The following is a 20,415-nucleotide window of genomic DNA, read 5'->3' on the forward strand; positions in this document are numbered from 1 at the left end:
TGGCTGGTTTCACTTGGAAATTCTTCGAAGTGTGGAGTTTTGGAACTTACAAATATTCCTCTAAAATCAGCCGAACTACGAATTCCGATTTACGCACCTGTTATCAGGAGAGACCTCAGTGCTGCATGTTTAAGCCCAGTACTGATCCTGAAAAGTAATTCTAAGCGTACTCACCAGTAACTTGTATTTCCTTCCATAGAAATCCATTGTGTGGTTTTCAGCAGAAAAGTTTCTAAGTGTCGATTTTTGGAACGTACAAAAATTTCTCTAAAATCAGCCGAACTACGAATTCCGATTTACTCACCTGTTATCAGGCGAGACCTCAGTGCTGCATGTTTAAGCACAGTACTGATCCTGAAAAGTAATTCTAACCGTACTTACCAGTAACTTGAATTTGCTTCCATAGGCTAACATTGACTGGTTTCACTTGGAAATTCTTCGAAGTGTGGAGTTTTGAAACTTACAAATATTCCTCTAAAATCAGCTAAACTACAAATTCCGATTTACTCACCTGTTATCAGGAGAGAACTCAGTGCTGCATCTTTTAGCCCAGCACTGACCCTGAAAAGTAATTCTAAGCATACTTACCAGTAACTTGTATTTCCTTCCATAGGAATCCACTGTGAGGTTTTCAGCAAAAAAGTTTCGAAGTGTGGAATTTTGGAACTTACAAATATTCCTCTAAAATCAGTCGAACTTCGAATTCTGATTTACTCTCCAGTTATCAGGAGAGAACCCAGTGCTGCATCTTTTAGCCCAGCACTGACCCTGAAAAGTAATTCTAAGTGTACTTACCTGCAACTTATATTTCCTTCCATAGGAATCCATTGTGTGGTTTTCAGCAGAAAAGTTTCTAAGTGTCGATTATTGGAACGTACAAAAATTCCTCTAAAATCAGCTGAACTACGAATTCCGATTTACTCACCTGTTATCAGGAGAGACCTCAATGCTGCATCTTTACGCCCAGTACTGATCCTGAAAAGTAATTCTAACCATACTTACCAGGAACTTGAATTTCATTCCATAGGCTAACATTGACTGGTTTCACGTGGAAATTCTTCAAAGTGTGGAGTTTTGGAAGTTACAAATATTCCTCTAAAATCAGCCGAACTAAGAATTCCGATTTACTCACCTGTTATCAGGAGAGACCTCAGTGCTGCATGTTTAAGCCCAGTACTGATCTTGAAAAGTCATTCTAACCATTCTTACCAGTAACTTGAATTTCCTTCCATAGGCTAACATTGACTTTTTTCACTTGGAAATTCTTCGAAGTGTGGAGTTTTGGAACTTACAAATATTCCTCTAAAATCAGCCGAACTACGAATTTCGATTTACTCACCTGTTATCAGGAGAGAACCCAGTGCCGCATCTTTTAGTCAAGCACTGACCCTGAAAAGTAATTCTAAGCGTACTCACCAGTAACTTGTATTTCTTTCCATATGAATCCATTGTGTGGTTTTCAGCAGAAAAGTTTCTAAGTGTCGATTTTTGGAACGTACAAAAATTCCTCTAAAATCAGCTGAACTACAAATTCCGATTTACTCACCTGTTATCAGGAGAGACCTCAATACTGCATCTTTAAGCCCAGTACTGATCCTGAAAAGTAATTCTAAGCATGCTTACCAGGACCTTGAATTTCATTCCATAGGCTAATATTGACTGGTTTCACTTGGAAATTCTTTCGAAGTGTGGAATTTTGGAACTTACATTTATTCCTCTAAAATCAGCCGAACTACGAATTCCGATTTACTCACCTGTTATCAGGAGAGAACTCAGTGCTGCATCTTTTAGCCCAGCACTGACCCTGAAAAATAATTCTAAGCGTACTTACCAGTAACTTGTATTTCCTTCCATAGGAATCCACCGTGTGGTTTTCAGCAGAAAAGTTTCGAAGTGTGGAATTTTGGAACTTACAAATATTCCTCTAAAATCAGCCGAACTTCGAATTACGATTTACTCAACTGTTATCAGGAGAGAACCCAGTGCTGCATCTTTTAGCCCAGCACTGACCCTGAAAAGTAATTCTAAATATACTTACCAGCAACTTGTATTTCCGTCCATAGGAATCCATTGTGTGGTTTTCAGCAGAAAATATTCTAAGTGTGGAGTTTTGGAACTTACAAATATTCCTCTAAAATCAGCCGTACTACGAATTCCGATTTACTCACCTGTTATCAAGTGAGAACCCAGTGCTGCATCTTTTAGCCCAGCACTGACCCTGAAAAGTAATTCTAAGCATACTTACCAGTAACTTGTATTTCATTCCATAGGAATCCATTGTGTGGTTTTCAGCAGTAAAGTTTCAAAGTGTGGAGTTTTGGAACTTACAAATATTCCTCTAAAATCAGCCGAATTCCGAATTCCAATTTACTCGCCTGTTATCAAGAGAGAAACCAGTGCTGCATGCTTTAGCCCAGCACTGATCCTGAAAAGTAATTCTAAGCGTACTTACCAGTAACTTGTATTTCCTTCCATAGGAATCCATTGTGTGGTTTTCAGCAGAAAAGATTCTAAGTGTCGATTTTTGGAACGTACAAAAATTCCTCTAAAATCAGCCGAACTACGAATTCCGATTTACTCACCTGTTATCAGGAGAGAACCCAGTGCTGCATCTTTTAGCCAAGCACTGACCCTGAAAAGTAATTCTAAGCGTACTCACCAGTAAATTGTTTTTCCTTCCATAGGAATCTATTATGTGGTTTTCAGCGGAAAAGTTTCTAAGTGTCGATTTTTGGAACGTACAAAAATTCCTCTAAAATCAGCCGAACTACGAATTCCGATTTACTCACCTGTTATCAGGAGAGACCTCAGTGCTGCATGTTTAAGCCCAGTACTGATCCTGAAAAGTAATTCTAACCGTACTTACCAGTAACATGAATTTCCTTCCATAGGCTAACATTGACTGGTTTCACTTGGAAATTCTTCGAAGTGTGGAGTTTTGAAACTTACAAATATTCCTCTAAAATCAGCTGAACTACGAATTCCGATTTACTCACCTGTTATCAGGAGAGAACTCAGTGCTGCATCTTTTAGCACAGCACTGACCCTGAAAAGTAATTCTAAGCATACTTACCAGTAACTTGTATTTCCTTCAATAGGAATCCATTGTGTGGTTTTCAGCAGAAAAGCTTCTAAGTGTCGATTTTTGGAACGTACAAAAATTTCTCTAAAATCTGCCGAACTACGAATTCCGATTTACTCACCTGTTATCAGGAGAGACCTCAATGCTGCATCTTTAAGCCCAGTACTGATCCTGAAAAGTCATTCTAACCATACTTACCAGTAACATGAATTTCCTTCCATAGGCTAACATTGACTGGTTTCACTTGGAAATTCTTCGAAGTGTGGAGTTTTGGAACTTACAAATATTCCTCTAAAATCAGCCGAACTACGAATTCCGATTTACTCACCTGTTATCAGGAGAGAACCCAGTGCTGCATCTTTTAGCCAAGCACTGACCCTGAAAAGTAATTCTAAGCGTACTCACCAGTAACTTGTATTTCCTTTCATAGGAATCCACTGTGTGGTTTTCAGCAGAAAAGTTTCTAAGTGTCGATTTTTGGAACATACAAAAATTCCTCTAAAATGAGCCGAACTACGAATTCCGATTTACTCACCTGTTATCAGGAGAGACCTCAGTGCTGCATGTTTAAGCCCAGTACTGATCTTGAAAAGTAATTCTAAGTGTACTTACCTGCAACTTATATTTCCTTCCATAGGAATCCATTGTGTGGTTTTTAGCAGAAAAGTTTCTAAGTGTCGATTTTTGGAACGTACAAAAATTCCTCTAAAATCAGCCGAACTACGAATTCTGATTTACTCACCTGTTATCAGGAGAGACCTCAATGCTGCATCTTTACGCCCAGTACTGATCCTGAAAAGTAATTCTAACCATACTTACCAGGAACTTGAATTTCATTCCATAGGCTAACATTGACTGGTTTCACTTGGAAATTCTTCAAAGTGTGGAGTTTTGGAAGTTACAAATATTCCTCTAAAATCAGCCGAACTAAGAATTCCGATTTACTGACCTGTTATCAGGAGAGACCTCAGTGCTGCATGTTTAAGCCCAGTACTGATCCTGAAAAGTCATTCTAACCATACTTACCAGTAACTTGAATTTCCTTCCATAGGCTAACATTGACTTTTTTCACTTGGAAATTCTTCGAAGTGTGGAGTTTTGGAACTTACAAATATTCCTCTAAAATCAGCCGAACTACGAATTCCGATTTACTCACCTGTTATCAGGAGAGAACCCAGTGCCGCATCTTTTAGTCAAGCACTGACCCTGAAAAGTAATTCTAAGCGTACTCACCAGTAACTTGTATTTCCTTCCATAGGAATCCATTGTGTGGTTTTCAGCAGAAAAGTTTCTCAGTGTCGATTTTTAGAACGTACAAAAATTCCTCTAAAATCAGCTGAACTACGAATTCCGATTTACTCACCTGTTATCAGGAGAGACCTCAATACTGCATCTTTAAGCCCAGTACTGATCCTGAAAAGTAATTCTAAGCGTGCTTACCAGGACCTTGAATTTCATTCCATAGGCTAATATTGACTGGTTTCACTTGGAAATTCTTCGAAGTGTGGAATTTTGGAAGTTACATTTATTCCTCTAAAATCAGGCGAACTACGAATTCTGATTTACTCACCTGTTATCAAGTGAGAACCCAGTGCTGCATCTTTTAGCCCAGCACTGACCCTGAAAAGTAATTCAAAGCGTACTTACCAGTAACTTGTATTTCCTTCCATAGGAATCCACGGTGTGGTTTTCAGCAGAAAAGTTTCGAAGTGTGGAATTTTGGAACTTACAAATATTCCTCTAAAATCAGCCGAAGTCCGAATTCCGATTTACTCGCCTGTTATCAAGAGAGAAACCAGTGCTGCATGCTTTAGCCCAGCACTGATCCTGAAAAGTAATTCTAAGCGTACTTACCAGTAACTTGTATTTCCTTCCATAGGAATCCATTGTGTGGTTTTCAGAAGAAAAGATTCTAAGTGTCGATTTTTGGAACGTACAAAAATTCCTCTAAAATCAGCCGAACTACGAATTCCGATTTACTCACCTGTTATCAGGAGAGAACCCAGTGCTGCATCTTTTAGCCAAGCACTGACCCTGAAAAGTAATTCTAAGCGTACTCACCAGTAAATTGTTTTTCCTTCCATAGGAATCCATTATGTGGTTTTCAGCGGAAAAGTTTCTAAGTGTCGATTTTTGGAACGTACAAAAATTCCTCTAAAATCAGCCGAACTACGAATTCCGATTTACTCACCTGTTATCAGGAGAGACCTCAATGCTGCATCTTTAAGCCCAGTACTGATCCTGAAAAGTAATTCTAAGCGTGCTTACCAGGACCTTGAATTTCATTCCATAGGCTAACATTGACTGGTTTCACTATTGAAATTCTTCGAAGTGTGGAATTTTGGAACTTACAAATATTCCTCTAAAATCAGCCGAACTACGAATTCCGATTTACTCACCTGTTATCAGGAGAGACCTCAGTGCTGCATGTTTAAGCCCAGTACTGATCCTGAAAAGTAATTCTAACCGTACTTACCAGTAACTTGAATTTCCTTCCATAGGCTAACATTGACTGGTTTCACTTGGAAATTCTTCGAAGTGTGGAGTTTTGAAACTTACAAATATTCCTCTAAAATCAGCCGAACTACGAATTCCGATTTACTCACCTGTTATCAGGAGAGAACCCAGTGCTGCATCTTTTAGCCAAGCACTGACCCTGAAAAGTAATTCTAAGCATACTCACCAGTAACTTGTATTTCCTTCCATAGGAATCCATTATGTGGTTTTCAGCGGAAAAGTTTCTGAGTGTCGATTTTTGGAACGTACAAAAATTCCTCTAAAATCAGCCGAACTACGAATTCCGATTTACTCACCTGTTATCAGGAGAGACCTCAATGCTGCATCTTTAAGCCCAGTACTGATCCTGAAAAGTAATTCTAAAAGTACTTACCAGTAACTTGTATTTCCTTCCATAGGAATCCACTGTGTGGTTTTCAGAAGAAAAGTTTCTAAGTGTCGATTTTTGGAACGTACAAAAATTCATCTAAAATCTGCCGAACTACGAATTCCGATTTACTCACCTGTTATCAGGAGAGACCTCAATGCTGCATCTTTAAGCCCAGTACTGATCCTGAAAAGTAATTCTAACCGTACTTACCAGGAACTTGAATTTCATTCCATAGGCTAACATTGACTGGTTTCACTTGGAAATTCTTCAAAGTGTGGAGTTTTGGAAGTTACAAATATTCCTCTAAAATCAGCCGAACTAAGAATTCCGATTTACTGACCTGTTATCAGGAGAGACCTCAGTGCTGCATGTTTAAGCCCAGTACTGATCCTGAAAAGTCATTCTAACCATACTTACCAGTAACTTGAATTTCCTTCCATAGGCTAACATTGACTTTTTTCACTTGGAAATTCTTCGAAGTGTGGAGTTTTGGAACTTACAAATATTCCTCTAAAATCAGCCGAACTACGAATTCCGATTTACTCACCTGTTATCAGGAGAGAACCCAGTGCCGCATCTTTTAGTCAAGCACTGACCCTGAAAAGTAATTCTAAGCGTACTCACCAGTAACTTGTATTTCCTTCCATAGGAATCCATTGTGTGGTTTTCAGCAGAAAAGTTTCTCAGTGTCGATTTTTGGAACGTACAAAAATTCCTCTAAAATCAGCTGAAGTACGAATTCCGATTTACTCACCTGTTATCAGGAGAGACCTCAATACTGCATGTTTAAGCCCAGTACTGATCCTGAAAAGTCATTCTAACCATACTTACCAGTAACATGAATTTCCTTCCATAGGGTAACATTGGCTGGTTTCACTTGGAAATTCTTCGAAGTGTGGAGTTTTGGAACTTACAAATATTCCTCTAAAATCAGCCGAACTACGAATTCCGATTTACGCACCTGTTATCAGGAGAGACCTCAGTGCTGCATGTTTAAGCCCAGTACTGATCCTGAAAAGTAATTCTAAGCGTACTCACCAGTAACTTGTATTTCCTTCCATAGAAATCCATTGTGTGGTTTTCAGCAGAAAAGTTTCTAAGTGTCGATTTTTGGAACGTACAAAAATTTCTCTAAAATCAGCCGAACTACGAATTCCGATTTACTCACCTGTTATCAGGCGAGACCTCAGTGCTGCATGTTTAAGCACAGTACTGATCCTGAAAAGTAATTCTAACCGTACTTACCAGTAACTTGAATTTCCTTCCATAGGCTAACATTGACTGGTTTCACTTGGAAATTCTTCGAAGTGTGGAGTTTTGAAACTTACAAATATTCCTCTAAAATCAGCTAAACTACAAATTCCGATTTACTCACCTGTTATCAGGAGAGAACTCAGTGCTGCATATTTTAGCCCAGCACTGACCCTGAAAAGTAATTCTAAGCATACTTACCAGTAACTTGTATTTCCTTCCATAGGAATCCACTGTGAGGTTTTCAGCAAAAAAGTTTCGAAGTGTGGAATTTTGGAACTTACAAATATTCCTCTAAAATCAGTCGAACTTCGAATTCTGATTTACTCTCCAGTTATCAGGAGAGAACCCAGTGCTGCATCTTTTAGCCCAGCACTGACCCTGAAAAGTAATTCTAAATTTACTTACCAGCAACTTGTATTTCCTTCCATAGGAATCCATTGTGTGGTTTTCATCAGAAAAGTTTCAGTGTCGATTTTTGGAACGTACAAAAATTCCTCTAAAATCAGCCGAACTACGAATTCCGATTTATTCACCTTTTATCAGGAGAGACCTCAGTGCTGAATCTTTAAGGCCAGTACTGATCCTGAAAAGTAATTCTAACCGTACTTACCAGTAACTTGAATTTCCTTCCATAGGCTAACATTGACTGGTTTCACTTGGTAATTCTTCGAAGTGTGGAGTTTTGGAACTTACAAATACTCCTCTAAAATCAGCCGAGCTACGAATTCCGATTTACTCATCTGTTATCAGGAGAGACCTCAGTGCTGCATGTTTAAGCCCAGTACTGATCCTGAAAAGTAATTCTAAGTGTACTTACCTGCAACTTATATTTCCTTCCATAGGAATCCATTGTGTGGTTTTCAGCAGAAAAGTTTCTAAGTGTCGATTTTTGGAACGTACAAAAATTCCTCTAAAATCAGCTGAACTACGAATTCCGATTTACTCACCTGTTATCAGGAGAGACCTCAATGCTGCATCTTTACGCCCAGTACTGATCCTGGAAAGTAATTCTAACCATACTTACCAGGAACTTGAATTTCATTCCATAGGCTAACATTGACTGGTTTCACGTGGAAATTCTTCAAAGTGTGGAGTTTTGGAAGTTACAAATATTCCTCTAAAATCAGCCGAACTAAGAATTCCGATTTACTCACCTGTTATCAGGAGAGACCTCAGTGCTGCATGTTTAAGCCCAGTACTGATCTTGAAAAGTCATTCTAACCATTCTTACCAGTAACTTGAATTTCCTTCCATAGGCTAACATTGACTTTTTTCACTTGGAAATTCTTCGAAGTGTGGAGTTTTGGAACTTACAAATATTCCTCTAAAATCAGCCGAACTACGAATTTCGATTTACTCACCTGTTATCAGGAGAGAACCCAGTGCCGCATCTTTTAGTCAAGCACTGACCCTGAAAAGTAATTCTAAGCGTACTCACCAGTAACTTGTATTTCTTTCCATATGAATCCATTGTGTGGTTTTCAGCAGAAAAGTTTCTAAGTGTCGATTTTTGGAACGTACAAAAATTCCTCTAAAATCAGCTGAACTACAAATTCCGATTTACTCACCTGTTATCAGGAGAGACCTCAATACTGCATCTTTAAGCCCAGTACTGATCCTGAAAAGTAATTCTAAGCATGCTTACCAGGACCTTGAATTTCATTCCATAGGCTAATATTGACTGGTTTCACTTGGAAATTCTTTCGAAGTGTGGAATTTTGGAACTTACATTTATTCCTCTAAAATCAGCCGAACTACGAATTCCGATTTACTCACCTGTTATCAGGAGAGAACTCAGTGCTGCATCTTTTAGCCCAGCACTGACCCTGAAAAATTAATTCTAAGCGTACTTACCAGTAACTTGTATTTCCTTCCATAGGAATCCACCGTGTGGTTTTCAGCAGAAAAGTTTCGAAGTGTGGAATTTTGGAACTTACAAATATTCCTCTAAAATCAGCCGAACTTCGAATTACGATTTACTCAACTGTTATCAGGAGAGAACCCAGTGCTGCATCTTTTAGCCCAGCACTGACACTGAAAAGTAATTCTAAATATACTTACCAGCAACTTGTATTTCCGTCCATAGGAATCTATTATGTGGTTTTCAGCGGAAAAGTTTCTAAGTGTCGATTTTTGGAACGTACAAAAATTCCTCTAAAATCAGCCGAACTACGAATTCCGATTTACTCACCTGTTATCAGGAGAGACCTCAGTGCTGCATGTTTAAGCCCAGTACTGATCCTGAAAAGTAATTCTAACCGTACTTACCAGTAACATGAATTTCCTTCCATAGGCTAACATTGACTGGTTTCACTTGGAAATTCTTCGAAGTGTGGAGTTTTGAAACTTACAAATATTCCTCTAAAATCAGCTGAACTACGAATTCCGATTTACTCACCTGTTATCAGGAGAGAACTCAGTGCTGCATCTTTTAGCACAGCACTGACCCTGAAAAGTAATTCTAAGCATACTTACCAGTAACTTGTATTTCCTTCAATAGGAATCCATTGTGTGGTTTTCAGCAGAAAAGCTTCTAAGTGTCGATTTTTGGAACGTACAAAAATTTCTCTAAAATCTGCCGAACTACGAATTCCGATTTACTCACCTGTTATCAGGAGAGACCTCAATGCTGCATCTTTAAGCCCAGTACTGATCCTGAAAAGTCATTCTAACCATACTTACCAGTAACATGAATTTCCTTCCATAGGCTAACATTGACTGGTTTCACTTGGAAATTCTTCGAAGTGTGGAGTTTTGGAACTTACAAATATTCCTCTAAAATCAGCCGAACTACGAATTCCGATTTACTCACCTGTTATCAGGAGAGAACCCAGTGCTGCATCTTTTAGCCAAGCACTGACCCTGAAAAGTAATTCTAAGCGTACTCACCAGTAACTTGTATTTCCTTTCATAGGAATCCACTGTGTGGTTTTCAGCAGAAAAGTTTCTAAGTGTCGATTTTTGGAACGTACTAAAATTCCTCTAAAATGAGCCGAACTACGAATTCCGATTTACTCACCTGTTATCAGGAGAGACCTCAGTGCTGCATGTTTAAGCCCAGTACTGATCTTGAAAAATAATTCTAAGTGTACTTACCTGCAACTTATATTTCCTTCCATAGGAATCCATTGTGTGGTTTTTAGCAGAAAAGTTTCTAAGTGTCGATTTTTGGAACGTACAAAAATTCCTCTAAAATCAGCCGAACTACGAATTCTGATTTACTCACCTGTTATCAGGAGAGACCTCAATGCTGCATCTTTACGCCCAGTACTGATCCTGAAAAGTAATTCTAACCATACTTACCAGGAACTTGAATTTCATTCCATAGGCTAACATTGACTGGTTTCACTTGGAAATTCTTCAAAGTGTGGAGTTTTGGAAGTTACAAATATTCCTCTAAAATCAGCCGAACTAAGAATTCCGATTTACTGACCTGTTATCAGGAGAGACCTCAGTGCTGCATGTTTAAGCCCAGTACTGATCCTGAAAAGTCATTCTAACCATACTTACCAGTAACTTGAATTTTTTTCCATAGGCTAACATTGACTTTTTTCACTTGGAAATTCTTCGAAGTGTGGAGTTTTGGAACTTACAAATATTCCTCTAAAATCAGCCGAACTACGAATTCCGATTTACTCACCTGTTATCAGGAGAGAACCCAGTGCCGCATCTTTTAGTCAAGCACTGACCCTGAAAAGTAATTCTAAGCGTACTCACCAGTAACTTGTATTTCCTTCCATAGGAATCCATTGTGTGGTTTTCAGCAGAAAAGTTTCTCAGTGTCGATTTTTGGAACGTACAAAAATTCCTCTAAAATCAGCTGAACTACGAATTCCGATTTACTCACCTGTTATCAGGAGAGACCTCAATACTGCATCTTTAAGCCCAGTACTGATCCTGAAAAGTAATTCTAAGCGTGCTTACCAGGACCTTGAATTTCATTCCATAGGCTAATATTGACTGGTTTCACTTGGAAATTCTTCGAAGTGTGGAATTTTGGAACTTACATTTATTCCTCTAAAATCAGCCGAACTACGAATTCCGATTTACTCACCTGTTATCAGGAGAGACCTCAGTGCTGCATGTTTAAGCCCAGTACTGATCCTGAAAAGTAATTCTAACCGCACTTACCAGTAACTTGAATTTCCTTCCATAGGCTAACATTGACTGGTTTCACTTGGAAATTCTTCGAAGTGTGGAGTTTTGAAACTTACAAATATTCCTCTAAAATCAGCCGAACTACGAATTCCGATTTACTTACCTGTTATCAGGAGAGAACTCAGTGCTGCATCTTTTAGCCCAGCACTGACCCTGAAAAGTAATTCTAAGCGTACTTACCAGTAACTTGTATTTCCTTCCATAGGAATCCACCGTGTGGTTTTCAGCAGAAAAGTTTCGAAGTGTGGAGATTTGGAACTTACAAATATTCCTCTAAAATCAGCCGAACTTCGAATTCCGATTAACTCACCTGTTATCAGGAGAGAACCCAGTGCTGCATCTTTTAGCCCAGCACTGACCCTGAAAAGTAATTCTAAGTGTACTTACCAGTAACTTGTATTTCATTCCATAGGAATCCATTGTGTGGTTTTCAGCAGAAAAGTTTCTAAGTGTGGAGTTTTGGAACTTACAAATATTCCTCTAAAATCAGCCGAACTACGAATTCTGATTTACTCGCCTGTTATCAAGTGAGAACCCAGTGCTGCATCTTTTAGCCCAGCACTGACCCTGAAAAGTAATTCTAAGCGTACTTACCAGTAACTTGTACTTCCTTCCATAGGAATCCATTGTGTGGTTTTCAGCAGAAAAGTTTCTAAGTGTCGATTTTTGGAACGGACAAAAATTTCTCTAAAATCAGCCGAACTACGAATTCCGATTTACTCACCTGTTATCAGGCGAGACCTCAGTGCTGCATGTTTAAGCACAGTACTGATCCTGAAAAGTAATTCTAACCGTACTTACCAGTAACTTGAATTTCCTTCCATAGGCTAACATTGACTGGTTTTACTTGGAAATTCTTCGAAGTGTGGAGTTTTGAAACTTACAAATATTCCTCTAAAATCAGCTAAACTACGAATTCCGATTTACTCACCTGTTATCAGGAGAGAACTCAGTGCTGCATCTTTTAGCCCAGCACTGACCCTGAAAAGTAATTCTAAGCATACTTACCAGTAACTTGTATTTCCTTCCGTAGGAATCCACTGTGTGGTTTTCAGCAGAAAAGTTTCGAAGTGTGGAATTTTGGAACTTACAAATATTCCTCTAAAATCAGCCGAATTCCGAATTCCAATTTACTCGCCTGTTATCAAGAGAGAAACCAGTGCTGCATGCTTTAGCCCAGCACTGATCCTGAAAAGTAATTCTAAGCGTACTTACCAGTAACTTGTTTTTCCTTCCATAGGAATCCATTGTGTGGTTTTCAGCAGAAAAGATTCTAAGTGTCGATTTTTGGAACGTACAAAAATTCCTCTAAAATCAGCCGAACTACGAATTCCGATTTACTCACCTGTTATCAGGAGAGAACCCAGTGCTGCATCTTTTAGCCAAGCACTGACCCTGAAATGTAATTCTAAGCGTACTCACCAGTAAATTGTTTTTCCTTCCATAGGAATCTATTATGTGGTTTTCAGCGGAAAAGTTTCTAAGTGTCGATTTTTGGAACGTACAAAAATTCCTCTAAAATCAGCCAAACTACGAATTCCGATTTACTCACCTGTTATCAGGAGAGACCTCAGTGCTGCATGTTTAAGCCCAGTACTGATCCTGAAAAGTAATTCTAACCGTACTTACCAGTAACATGAATTTCCTTCCATAGGCTAACATTGACTGGTTTCACTTGGAAATTCTTCGAAGTGTGGAGTTTTGAAACTTACAAATATTCCTCTAAAATCAGCTGAACTACGAATTCCGATTTACTCACCTGTTATCAGGAGAGAACTCAGTGCTGCATCGTTTAGCACATCACTGACCCTGAAAAGTAATTCTAAGCATACTTACCAGTAACTTGTATTTCCTTCCGTAGGAATCCACTGTGTGGTTTTCAGCAGAAAAGTTTCGAAGTGTGGAATTTTGGAACTTACAAATATTCCTCTAAAATCAGTCAAACTTCGAATTCTGATTTACTCACCAGTTATCAGGAGAGAACCCAGTGCTGCATCTTTTAGCCCAGCACTGACCCTGAAAAGTAATTCTAAATGTACTTACCAGCAACTTGTATTTCCTTCCATATGAATCCATTGTGTGGTTTTCAGCAGAAAAGTTTCAGTGTCGATTTTTGGAACGTACAAAAATTCCTCTAAAATCAGCCGAACTACGAATTCCGATTTATTCACCTTTTATCAGGAGAGACCTCAGTGCTGAATCTTTAAGGCCAGTACTGATCCTGAAAAGTAATTCTAACCGTACTTACCAGTAACTTGAATTTCCTTCCATAGGCTAACATTGACTGGTTTCACTTGGTAATTCTTCGAAGTGTGGAGTTTTGGAATTTACAAATACTCCTCTAAAATCAGCCGAGCTACGAATTCCGATTTACTCATCTGTTATCAGGAGAGACCTCAGTGCTGCATGTTTAAGCCCAGTACTGATCCTGCAAAGTAATTCTAAGTGTACTTACCTGCAACTTATATTTCCTTCCATAGGAATCCATTGTGTGGTTTTCAGCAGAAAAGTTTCTAAGTCTCGATTTTTGGAACGTACAAAAATTCCTCTAAAATCAGCTGAACTACGAATTCCGATTTACTCACCTGTTATCAGGAGAGACCTCAATGCTGCATCTTTACGCCCAGTACTGATCCTGAAAAGTAATTCTAACCATACTTACCAGGAACTTGAATTTCATTCCATAGGCTAACATTGACTGGTTTCACGTGGAAATTCTTCAAAGTGTGGAGTTTTGGAAGTTACAAATATTCCTCTAAAATCAGCCGAACTAAGAATTCCGATTTACTCACCTGTTATCAGGAGAGACCTCAGTGCTGCATGTTTAAGCCCAGTACTGATCTTGAAAAGTCATTCTAACCATTCTTACCAGTAACTTGAATTTCCTTCCATAGGCTAACATTGACTTTTTTCACTTGGAAATTCTTCGAAGTGTGGAGTTTTGGAACTTACAAATATTCCTCTAAAATCAGCCGAACTACGAATTTCGATTTACTCACCTGTTATCAGGAGAGAACCCAGTGCCGCATCTTTTAGTCAAGCACTGACCCTGAAAAGTAATTCTAAGCGTACTCACCAGTAACTTGTATTTCCTTCCATATGAATCCATTGTGTGGTTTTCAGCAGAAAAGTTTCTAAGTGTCGATTTTTGGAACGTACAAAAATTCCTCTAAAATCAGCTGAACTACAAATTCCGATTTACTCACCTGTTATCAGGAGAGACCTCAATACTGCATCTTTAAGCCCAGTACTGATCCTGAAAAGTAATTCTAAGCGTGCTTACCAGGACTTTGAATTTCATTCCATAGGCTAATATTGACTGGTTTCACTTGGAAATTCTTTCGAAGTGTGGAATTTTGGAACTTACATTTAATCCTCTAAAATCAGCCGAACTACGAATTCCGATTTACTCACCTGTTATCAGGAGAGACCTCAGTGCTGCATGTTTAAGCCCAGTACTGTCCCTGAAAAGTAATTCTAACCGTACTTACCAGTAACTTGAATTTCCTTCCATAGGCTAACATTGACTGGTTTCACTTGGAAATTCTTCGAAGTGTGGAGTTTTGAAACTTACAAATATTCCTCTAAAATCATCCGAACTACGAATTCCGATTTACTTACCTGTTATCAGGAGAGAACTCAGTGCTGCATCTTTTAGCCCAGCACTGACCCTGAAAAGTAATTCTAAGCGTACTTACCAGTAACTTGTATTTCCTTCCATAGGAATCCACCGTGTGGTTTTCAGCAGAAAAGTTTCGAAGTGTGGAATTTTGGAACTTACAAATATTCCTCTAAAATCATCCGAACTTCGAATTACGATTTACTCAACTGTTATCAGGAGAGAACCCAGTGCTGCATCTTTTAGCCCAGCACTGACCCTGAAAAGTAATTCTAAATATACTTACCAGCAACTTGTATTTCCGTCCATAGGAATCCATTGTGTGGTTTTCAGCAGAAAATATTCTAAGTGTGGAGTTTTGGAACTTACAAATATTCCTCTAAAATCAGCCGAACTACGAATTCCGATTTACTCACCTGTTATCAATTGAGAACCCAGTGCTGCATCTTTTAGCCCAGCACTGACCCTGAAAAGTAATTCTAAGCGTACTTACCAGTAACTTGTATTTCATTCCATAGGAATCCATTGTGTGGTTTTCAGCAGTAAAGTTTCAAAGTGTGGAGTTTTGGAACTTACAAATATTCCTCTAAAATCAGCCGAATTCCGAATTCCAATTTACTCGCCTGTTATCAAGAGAGAAACCAGTGCTGCATGCTTTAGCCCAGCACTGATCCTGAAAAGTAATTCTAAGCGTACTTACCAGTAACTTGTATTTCCTTCCATAGGAATCCATTGTGTGGTTTTCAGCAGAAAAGATTCTAAGTGTCGATTTTTGGAACGTACAAAAATTCCTCTAAAATCAGCCGAACTACGAATTCCGATTTACTCACCTGTTATCAGGAGAGAACCCAGTGCTGCATCTTTTAGCCAAGCACTGACCCTGAAAAGTAATTCTAAGCGTACTCACCAGTAAATTGTTTTTCCTTCCATAGGAATCTATTATGTGGTTTTCAGCAGAAAAGTTTCTAAGTGTCGATTTTTGGAACGTACAAAAATTCCTCTAAAATCAGCCGAACTACGAATTCCGATTTACTCACCTGTTATCAGGAGAGACCTCAGTGCTGCATGTTTAAGCCCAGTACTGATCCTGAAAAGTAATTCTAACCGTACTTACCAGTAACATGAATTTCCTTCCATAGGCTAACATTGACTGGTTTCACTTGGAAATTCTTCGAAGTGTGGAGTTTTGAAACTTACAAATATTCCTCTAAAATCAGCTGAACTACGAATTCCGATTTACTCACCTGTTATCAGGAGAGAACTCAGTGCTGCATCTTTTAGCACAGCACTGACCCTGAAAAGTAATTCTAAGCATACTTACCAGTAACTTGTATTTCCTTCCGTAGGAATCCACTGTGTGGTTTTCAGCAGAAAAGTTTCGAAGTGTGGAATTTTGGAACTTACAAATATTCCTCTAAAATCAGCCGAATTCCGAATTCCAATTTACTCGCCTGTTATCAAGAGAGAAACCAGTGCTGCATGCTTCAGCCCAGCACTGATCCTGAAAAGTAATTCTAAGCGTACTTACCAGTAACTTGTATTTCCTTCCATAGGAATCCATTGTGTGGTTTTCAGCAGAAAAGATTCTAAGTGTCGATTTTTGGAACGTACAAAAATTCCTCTAAAATCAGCCGAACTACGAATTCCGATTTACTCACCTGTTATCAGGAGAGAACCCAGTGCTGCATCTTTTAGCCAAGCACTGACCCTGAAAAGTAATTCTAAGCGTACTCACCAGTAAATTGTTTTTCCTTCTATAGGAATCTATTATGTGGTTTTCAGCGGAAAAGTTTCTAAGTGTCGATTTTTGGAACGTACAAAAATTCCTCTAAAATCAGCCAAACTACGAATTCCGATTTACTCACCTGTTATCAGGAGAGACCTCAGTGCTGCATGTTTAAGCCCAGTACTGATCCTGAAAAGTAATTCTAACTATACTTACCAGTAACATGAATTTCCTTCCATAGGCTAACATTGACTGGTTTCACTTGGAAATTCTTCGAAGTGTGGAGTTTTGAAACTTACAAATATTCCTCTAAAATCAGCTGAACTACGAATTCCGATTTACTCACCTGTTATCAGGAGAGAACTCAGTGCTGCATCTTTTAGCACAGCACTGACCCTGAAAAGTAATTCTAAGCATACTTACCAGTAACTTGTATTTCCTTCCGTAGGAATCCACTGTGTGGTTTTCAGCAGAAAAGTTTCGAAGTGTGGAATTTTGGAACTTACAAATATTCCTCTAAAATAAGTCGAACTTCGAATTCTGATTTACTCACCAGTTATCAGGAGAGAACCCAGTGCTGCATCTTTTAGCCCAGCACTGACCCTGAAAAGTAATTCTAAGCATACTTACCAGTAACTTGTATTTCCTTCAATAGGAATCCATTGTGTGGTTTTCAGCAGAAAAGCTTCTAAGTGTCGATTTTTGGAACGTACAAAAATTTCTCTAAAATCTGCCGAACTACGAATTCCGATTTACTCACCTGTTATCAGGAGAGACCTCAATGCTGCATCTTTAAGCCCAGTACTGATCCTGAAAAGTCATTCTAACCATACTTACCAGTAACATGAATTTCCTTCCATAGGCTAACATTGACTGGTTTCACTTGGAAATTCTTCGAAGTGTGGAGTTTTGGAACTTACAAATATTCCTCTAAAATCAGCCGAACTACGAATTCCGATTTACTCACCTGTTATCAGGAGAGAACCCAGTGCTGCATCTTTTAGCCAAGCACTGACACTGAAAAGTAATTCTAAGCGTACTCACCAGTAACTTGTATTTCCTTTCATAGGAATCCACTGTGTGGTTTTCAGCAGAAAAGTTTCTAAGTGTCGATTTTTGGAACGTACAAAAATTCCTCTAAAATGAGCCGAACTACGAATTCCGATTTACTCACCTGTTATCAGGAGAGACCTCAGTGCTGGATGTTTAAGCCCAGTACTGATCTTGAAAAGTAATTCTAAGTGTACTTACCTGCAACTTATATTTCCTTCCATAGGAATCCACCGTGTGGTTTTCAGCAGAAAAGTTTCGAAGTGTGGAATTTTGAACTTGCAAATATTCCTCTAAAATCAGCCGAACTTCGAATTCCGATTTACTCACCTGTTATCAGGAGAGACCTCAGTGCTGCATCTTTTAGCCCAGCACTGACCCTGAAAAGTAATTCTAAGCGTAATTACCAGTAACTTGTATTTCCTTCCATAGGAATCCACTGTGTGGTTTTCAGCAGAAAAGTTTCGAAGTGTGGAATTTTGGAACTTACAAATATTCCTCTAAAATCAGTTGAACTTCGAATTCCGAATTACTCACCTGTTATCAGGAGAGAACTCAGTGCTGCATCTTTTAGCCCACCACTGACCCTGAAAAGTAATTCTAAATGTACTTACCAGTAACTTGTATTTCCTTCCATAGGAATCCATTGTGTGGTTTTCAGCAGAAAAGTTTCGAAGTGTTGAGTTTTGGAACTTACAAATATTCCTCTAAAATCAGCCAAACTACGAATTCCGATTTTCTCACCTGTTATCAAGTGAGAACCCAGTGCTGCATCTTTTAGCCAAGCACTGACCCTGAAAAGTAATTCTAAGCGTACGTACCAGTAACTTGTATTTCCTTCCATAGGAATCCATTGTGTGGTTTTCAGCAGAAAAGTTTCTAAGTGTCGATTTTTGGAACGTACAAATATTCCTCTAAAATCAGCCGAACTACGAATTCCGATTTACTCACCTGTTATCAGGAGAGACCTCAATGCTGCATCTTTAAGCCCAGTACTGATCCTGAAAAGTAATTCTAAGCGTGCTTACCAGGACATTGAATATCATTCCATAGGCTAACATTGACTGGTTTCACTTGGAAATTCTTCGAAGTGTGGAATTTTGGATCTTACAAATATTCCTCTAAAATCAGCCGAACTATGAATTCCGATTTACTCACCTGTTATCAGGAGAGACCTCAGTGCTGCATGTTTAAGCCCAGTACTGATCCTGAAAAGTAATTCTAACCGTACTTACCAGTAACTTGAATTTCCTTCCATAGGAATCCACTGTGTGGTTTTCAGCAGAAAAGTTTCGAAGTGTGGAATTTTGGAACTTACAAATATTCCTCTAAAATCAGCCGAACTTCGAATTACGATTTACTCAACTGTTATCAGGAGAGAACCCAGTGCTGCATCTTTTAGCCAAGCACTGACCCTGAAAAGTAATTCTAAGCGTACTCACCAGTAACTTGTATTTCCTTCCATAGGAATCCATTATGTGGTTTTCAGCGGAAAAGTTTCTAAGTGTCGATTTTTGGAACGTACAAAAATTCCTCTAAAATCAGCCGAACTACGAATTCCGATTTACTCACCTGTTATCAGGAGAGACCTCAATGCTACATCTTTAAGCCCAGTACTGATCCTGAAAAGTAATTCTAAAAGTACTTACCAGTAACTTGTATTTCCTTCCATAGGAATCCACTGTGTGGTTTTCAGAAGAAAAGTTTCTAAGTGTCGATTTTTGGAACGTACAAAAATTCCTCTAAAATCTGCCGAACTACGAATTCCGATTTACTCACCTGTTATCAGGAGAGACCTCAATGCTGCATCTTTAAGCCCAGTACTGATCCTGAAAAGTAATTCTAACCGTACTTACCAGGAACTTGAATTTCATTCCATAGGCTAACATTGACTGGTTTCACTTGGAAATTCTTCGAAGTGTGGAGTTTTGGAAGTTACAAATATTCCTCTAAAATCAGCCGAACTACGAATTCTGATTTACTCACCTGTTATCAGGAGAGACCTCAGTGCTGCATGTTTAAGCCCAGTACTGATCCTGAAAAGTCATTCTAACCATACTTACCAGTAACATGAATTTCCTTCCATAGGGTAACATTGGCTGGTTTCACTTGGAAATTCTTCGAAGTGTGGAGTTTTGGAACTTACAAATATTCCTCTAAAATCAGCCGAACTACGAATTCCGATTTACTCACCTGTTATCAGGAGAGACCTCAGTGCTGCATGTTTAAGCCCAGTACTGATCCTGAAAAGTAATTTTAAGCGTACTCACCAGTAACTTGTATTTCCTTCCATAGGAATCCATTGTGTGGTTTTCAGCAGAAAAGTTTCTAAGTGTCGATTTTTGGAACGTACAAAAATTCCTCTAAAATCAGCCGAACTACGAATTCCAATTTACTCACCTGTTATCAGGAGAGACCTCAGTGCTGCATGTTTAAGCACAGTACTGATCCTGAAAAGTAATTCTAACCGTACTTACCAGTAACTTGAATTTCCTTCCATAGGCTAACATTGACTGGTTTCACTTGGAAATTCTTCGAAGTGTGGAGTTTTGAAACTTACAAATATTCCTCTAAAATCAGCTAAACTACGAATTCCGATTTACTCACCTGTTATCAGGAGAGAACTCAGTGCTGCATCT

This window comes from Triturus cristatus, chromosome 1_1 (genome assembly GCF_964204655.1).
Source record: "Triturus cristatus chromosome 1_1, aTriCri1.1, whole genome shotgun sequence".
In the NCBI taxonomy this organism is placed as follows: domain Eukaryota; kingdom Metazoa; phylum Chordata; class Amphibia; order Caudata; family Salamandridae; genus Triturus; species Triturus cristatus.